This window comes from Triticum dicoccoides, chromosome 3B (assembly GCF_002162155.2).
Source record: "Triticum dicoccoides isolate Atlit2015 ecotype Zavitan chromosome 3B, WEW_v2.0, whole genome shotgun sequence".
In the NCBI taxonomy this organism is placed as follows: domain Eukaryota; kingdom Viridiplantae; phylum Streptophyta; class Magnoliopsida; order Poales; family Poaceae; genus Triticum; species Triticum dicoccoides.
Window position 1 is genome coordinate 836,133,707 of NC_041385.1, and position 7,352 is coordinate 836,141,058.

Here is a 7,352-nt window from a genome sequence, read left to right on the forward strand (position 1 = left end):
CTTGTCCGTCTGCCATGCTATACTACTGGGCCGTGATCACTTCGGGAGGTGATCACGGGCATATACGATATACTTTACACAGTTACATTACCTGTGATACTGTTCGGAGATGGGGGCTGAAGGGGCAGGTGGCTCCATCCCGGTAGAGGTGGGCCTGGGTTCCCGACGGCCCCCGGCTGTTACTTTGTGGCGGAGCGGCAGGGCAGGTTGAGACCACCTAGGAGACAGGTGGGCCTGGCCCTGTTCGGCGTTCGCGGATACTTAACACGCTTAACGAGATCTTGGTTTTTGATCTGAGTCGGCTACGAGCCTATACGCACTAACCATCTACGCGGGAGTAGTTATGGGTATCCCGGCGTCGTGGTATCAGCCGAAGCCTTCTTGACGTCAGCGACTGAGTGGCGCGCGCCGGGTTGGACTGCGTTAACGCAACTTCCTTTGTAATGGAGGTTGCTAGGTCTGCTCACCGGCCGCGTGCGCAACGTGCAGGTGTGCAATGGGCGATGGGCCCAGACCCCTGCGCGCATAGGATTTAGACCGGCGTGTTGACCTCTCTGTTGTGCCTAGGTGGGGCTGCGACGTGTTGATCTTCCGAGGCCGGGCATGACCCAGGAAAGTGTGTCCGGCCAAATGGGATCGAGCGTGTTGGGTTATGTGGTGCACCCCTGCAGGGAAGTTAATCTATTCGAATAGCCGTGATCTTCGGTAACAGGACGACTTGGAGTTGTACCTTGACCTTATGACAACTAGAACCGGATACTTAATAAAACACACCCTTCCAAGTGCCAGATACAACCGGTGGTCGCTCTCCCTCAGGGATATGAGGAGAGGATCGCCGGGTAGGTTTATGCTATGCGATGCTGCTTGGAGATGCTACTTGGAGATGCTACTTGAGGATGCTACTTGGAGGACTACAATATACTCTCTTCTATATGCTGCAAGACGGAGGCTGCCAGAAGCGTAGTCTTCGACAGGATTAGCTATCCCCCTTTTATTCTGGCATTCTGCAGTTCAGTCCACCGATATGGCCCTTTACACATATACCCATGCATATGTAGTGTAGCTCCTTGCTTGCGAGTACTTTGGATGAGTACTCACGGTTGCTTTCTCCCCCCTTTTTTCCCCTTTCCTTTCTTTCTGGTCGACGCAACCAGATGCTGGAGTCCAGGAGTCAGACGCCACCGTCGACGACGACCCCTACTACGCTGGAGGTGCCTACTACTACGTGCAGCCCGCTGACGACGACCAGGAGTAGTTAGGAGGATCCCAGGCAGGAGGCCTGCGCCTCTTTCGATCTGTATCCCAGTTTGTGCTAGCCTTCTTAAGGCAAACTTGTTTAACTTATGTCTGTACTCAGATATTGTTGCTTCTGCTGACTCGTCTATGATCGAGCACTTGTATTCGAGCCCTCGAGGCCCCTGGCTTGTATTATGATGCTTGTATGACTTATTTATGTTTTAGAGTTGTGTTGTGATATCTTCCCGTGAGTCCCTGATCTTGATCGTACACATTTGCGTGCATGATTAGTGTACGATTGAATCGGGGGCGTCACAAAGGTCTAGAGCATCCAAGAGGAATTATGGATCGCCGAGTGACCGAGTTTGTGAAGGTTCGGAAGTCACCTGAAGACTTACCACGAGTGATTGGGCGAGGTCTGTGTGACCTTATCTCAAGGAGAATACGGTGAGGACTGTGTGTCCGGGACTGGGTGTCCTCGAGTTTAAATATTCAGCCGCTCCAACCAGATGTACAACTGAGACAGCAGTTGGAACTGGTCTACCAAATCATTGTCTTGACCAAGCCTACTGGTTCTATTTCCTCAGCTCTTTCATTTCCTCATGTCTGTTGTTGTGTGCCTGTTCATATCTGTTTGAAGACTTTGACTGACGACTTTCTCAATTTCCTTAGATCAATTTCTTCAGTCTGTCCGTCTTGTTTCTTGTGTTATCCCGCGTTTACGCTTTCTGTACTCTGTGCTTGTCTTCATTTATTCATGATGACTATGCTTGTGTTCTATTATGTTTACTTCTGAGTACTTATTCCGCTGCTAGTAGTTCTTCATTTAGGAATTTCCTCACCAGCAAATTCCTCAGTGAAGAATTCATAAAAATCGCCTATTCACCCCCCTCTAGTCGATATAACTCACTTTCACGCATATGACCTCTCCAAAGTCTTCGCAACTATATTCTATTCACAGGTACAAATGTCCGCTGCTGAATCACTAGGTTCTCATCAACTTAACTCATTTGCAGCGTTCCTTGAAGAAAAGTTGCACACCTCTTCAGAAACTTCAGTTGTTCATATTCCTCAGATGAAGAAAATGGGTGACAAAAGGCCACAGAAGGGAGGAAAGAGGCCTGAGGTTAACACTGCGTTTGAAATCCCTGAGGACATATACAAGGACTACTAAACTCTTGATGAAGCCTAATTCGGCAAAGAGGACAAGAATCAACGCAAGGTGTGCATACAAAGGATAGAGAGGAGATGGGCACGAGAATGGAGGGAGTACAGATATGTCACTCCAAAGTACATGAAGAAATTCGCACTCAACCCTCCATGCCCAAGACGTCCATTGGCACCAGGCCAGTTGGCAGATCCCACCAGCCTCAAGCGCGGTGAGGATTATCCTAATGAATGGGCAAAGCGCCAAGCCAAACTAGCTAAGCAAGCAAAGGAAGCAGTGAAGAAATTCAACGCGGACTCTGCTGCTGCTGCTGCCTCTTCTGAGGCCTCTGCTAGTCATCCAAAGAAGGCAATGCCCAAGAAGCCTACGCATAAGTCCAGTGCTTCACCTTCAAGGCCCTCACGGCCAAGCTCCTCTGCTATGCCATCAAGTCCAGATTCCTCAAGGCCCTCACGGCAAATTCCTCAGACTGCTCTGTCAAAGTCCTCAGCTCCTCTGTCAAAGTCTTCAGCTGCTCCAACAAAATCCTCAGCACCTGTGCATCTCGCCACGTGCCAAAGGACTCAAGGCTTTTCTATTGCCTCAGGAGCATCTGCTAGCTCCTCTGCTGCTCGAAATTCCTCAGCTAGTCCCCCACTTCTGAAGAAAAAGGCCACTGCTGGACGAGGCACTCGACCAAGTCCTCACAAGAAGCAGGTCGCCTTCCACGTGCCCTCTGATGATGATGAGGCTGATGATGAAGAACTTGCCGAAATCATCAGAGACAGGCAAGCCAGGCAGCAATGTGTCGCTGATGTTGGATCCAAAGTTGATGCTCGACTACATTGACCTATGGCACAAGGATCCTAACACGCCTTTGCCGGAGATGAACCTCACTCGTGGTCAAAGTCACGTTTTGACTGCCTTCATTGAGGAAGAAAAATGGAAATTTGAACAAGGCAGAAGTTTGAAAAAAGCGTAGTACAAGAAACAACGCTACCTCAAGGACAATGTCCTCACTCTCACTCCTGATCAGCTCCTTGCCTTGCAAGTTGAAATCAAACAGCTGAGTGATGAATTTGATCGCTACCATGCTGATTGGAAGGGCGCCAAGGTGCATTTCGTCAACCTGATGAAGAAATTCACTTCAAGTGCTGCTCCACCTGTGCACGTTGAAGTTACTCGGGGTGAGGCATCTGCTCAGCCTACTGAAGAACATGCCAGCACCGCTGATGACAATCAGGCTTATAAAAAAATGAGAGTGCCAGGGCTGATGACTCCATTTTCCAGCCGCTGAAGATATTGCCATGGATCCACTAGCGATGCGCCTGAGAAAAGTGAACAAGTCAGGACAACTGCATCAGTTGTGCCTGAGGAAAGTGAACCAAAGTCCTTTGCACCTCCTGTGCCTACATCAACTCCGATCCTTCCATCTGCATCAGATGCGAAGAAGACCAAGGCTGCAGAGCGTGCAACTGTGAAGAAAAGGAAGGCATCAACTTCTTCAAATTCTTCAACTCCGAAGAAGATGAAGACTCTGATCAGTTCAATTGACAATCCAATTGATGCCGTTCCAGTCTCATCAATGCCATCAAAGGACCTTGTTCCTTTTTGTGAGGACTATGTGATTCCTGATGAATCTGATGAAGAAACTCCTTATGCTGCTTCGAGAGAGCAGTTGGACAAAGAAATTGAAGTGGATAAAATCCCTTCAACCCCAGTCATTTCCTCACCCATGCCTCAGTTCACTGCTGAAGAGGCAGGTGTTGAAGAAATTGAAGAGGAGGATGTGGACATTGGCTGTACCACTCCTGTGCTCAACGATGAATTTTTGGACAGTCAACATCCAAACTCTCCAATGTTCACTCCTCTCCAAGCAATTCCTCTGTCCCATGCTGCCACTGAAGTGCAAATGGGCTCTGAAGAACCTCATGCAACCCCAAGTGTTCATGAAGAAATTCTAGCCACTAGTGCAGAAGAAATTGTCAATGAAGAATGACAACCCAGGCTGAAGTTGCAGAAGAGCCTGAAATTCCTGAGCCTGAGGAACCTGAGATTGCGATTCCTGAGGTGGTGCTGCAATTGACTGACACTCCTCAGCCCAAGCCAAAGGATCCTTTCTCCAAGAAGCAAAAATTCAAGGCTGATGATTTCTTCGGCGACCACGTATTCTTCACTGAATTCAACCCCTATGACAATGCTCGTCTTAGAAGGAACCGTTTCTTGACTGCCAGTCAGGTCAACTTCTATTCCTCAGTGCTCTTCAACAAGGACAAAGTCTTCGATCATGAGCATATTCCTCATGTGGACATGGAATCCATGCCTTGCTTCTCTCAAGTCCTCAGCATGATTCATGACGCTGGCTTGCTAAATTTCTGCTCTGACATAGTTGATTGGAATGAAGAGCTTATTATTTAGTTCTACGCAACTCTGCATATCACAGGTGATGCTGCTGACGTAATCTCGTGGGTGTTGGACTAGATGACTGAAAACACTCATTACAAGTCACCAGCCTCTGAATTGCTTCGTGCCTTGCCAATCAGTCCTCCACCTGATGGTGTTCGTTGTCTCTATGATGAACCTGAACTCACTGATCACTATATGCAAGTGCTGATGAAGCCGCTGAATCCAGGTCAAGCCCCGAGGACCAAATTCCTCGTGAAGGAATTGCTCTATGTGCCAAGAACAATTTACCGCATTCTGACGAAGACCATGAGTCCCATAAAAGGCCATGACTCATCCGTTGAAGAAATTATCGGAATGATGAAGAATATGCTTTTCAACATCATGCATGGCATTCCCATAAATTATCATGATTTCTTCATGAGGACTCTGGCGAATGTTGCACTTTCACCATTTGAGCTGAAGCCTTATGCGCCGTGGATCATGAGATTCCTCATGACAAGGTCTTCACTCAATTACAAGGCTGATTTTCAGAATCACCTCAGCTACTTGCTCCCTATTGAAGTCCTCAAGCGGACAATTTCCTCATCTGATGAGAAGGGCAAGTCACCAGCCGTTATCAATGAAGGTATTCGTCCATTGAATGGTCAGTTCCGCAAAGCTGCATCTTATTTCACCAATGATGACTCTGCCACTCATGATACTGCTGCCAATGCTACCAAGTCAAGTCCTCAAGCTACTGCTCCTCGTGTGCTGACTGACCGTGAACTACTTATAAGTCTTCACCAGTAGGTGGATCGAAACCACAAGTGGGTTAAGCGTCAGTTTGGTTCTATTCTTCACAACATGACTTCTATACATAATGTAGTGAAGAAAAACCACTAATACCTCCATGAAGTGTTTGATCGCACCTGGGCTATTCTGGCACATCTATATGGTGAAGAAGATCTGAAGCAAATGGGCTTCAAGGAAGACTTTAACTGGTCTGCTCCTCCACCGAAGAGATTCACAAAGGTCAAGGTTCCTCCCGTGGTGGCTAGCTCATATCTTCATCACGCGCCACAGACGAGCATGAAGACTTGGACGACACTGCAGCATGCCCTACAACGACTCAAGACCCTGACAACGCTGGCCCTCCTCCATCATTGACGGTGTCCTGGACTAGGGGGTACTCAACGCGTCCTCTCTCCATCAGTTGGATTGGGCCGAGGACCCCTGTCGGTGTCAAAACCGGCGGATCTCGGGTAGGGGGTCCCGAACTATGCGTCTAGGCGGATGGTAACAGGAGACAAGGGACACGATGTTTTTACCCAGGTTCGGGCCCTCTCGATGGAGGTAAAACCCTACTCCTGCTTGATTGATATTGATGATATGGGTAGTACAAGAGTGGATCTACCACGAGATCAAGGAGGCTAAACCACTACTAGGAAAAGGGCTATATATGGAATTGACACTAATGGCGCACCTGACATGTGGTGCGCCATTACTATATACTAATGGCGCACCATGTGTTGGTACGCCATTAGTTTCCAAATACTAATGGCACACCACATCCACGGTGCGCCATTAGTAAAAATATTTTTTTTGAATTTTTTTTCAAAACTACTAATGGCGCACCGTGGGAGTGGTGCGCCATTACTAGGTGCGCCATTAGTAACTTGGCCACCACTTCCACCGAATGCACCCCCCATGTGGATCGCCTTTTCAGTTTTCAAAAAAATAAAAGAAAATGGTGAAAATGTCAAAAAAATAAAAGAAAATAAGTTTCCCATGTGATATGTGGTCTAGTTGTTGGGAAAATTTGCAAATATGAATTTCGACTTCATTTGCAAAATCTCGCGAGAATTTGTAAAAATGGGCATAACTTTTGCATACTAACTCGGATGAAAAAGTTTTCTATATGAAAAATCATCTACTCGAAAAGTTACATCCAAATTTAACAGAAAAAAACCTAACAGAAAAAAGATACGGGGCTTTTAAGATCTGGAGAGGCAAAAAATTCAAAAAAATTCAAACTTACTAATGGCGCACTTACCCATGGTGCGCCATTAGTATCTTCCCGCCTTCACAATTCAAAATAAGTCAAAAAATAAAAAAAATTACTAATGGCGCACCGTGGGAGTGGTGCGCCATTAGTATCTTCCCGCCTTCACAATTCAAAATAAGTCAAAGAAATAAAAAAAATACTAATGGCGCACCGTGTGAGTGGTGCGCCATTAGTATCTTCCCGCCTTCACAATTCAAAATAAGTCAAAAAAATACTAATGGCGCACCGTGTGAGTGGTGCGCCATTAGTATCTTCCCGCCTTCACAATTCAAAATAAGTCAAAAAAATAAAAAAAAAATACTAATGGCGCACCTGCCCGTGGTGCGCCATTAGTATGCCGTATATATGGCTGGCCGTGGTCCTCTCCTCCTTATCTCTTCATTCCACCTCTCCTACACTCCATCTCCTCCTCTCCTCCACTCCATCTTCCCTTCTCTCCTCCACCATACTACCCTCCTCCTCTCCGGCGACCTCCTCCTCCTCTCCGGCGACCTCCTCCCCCCTCCTCTCCTTCCCTCC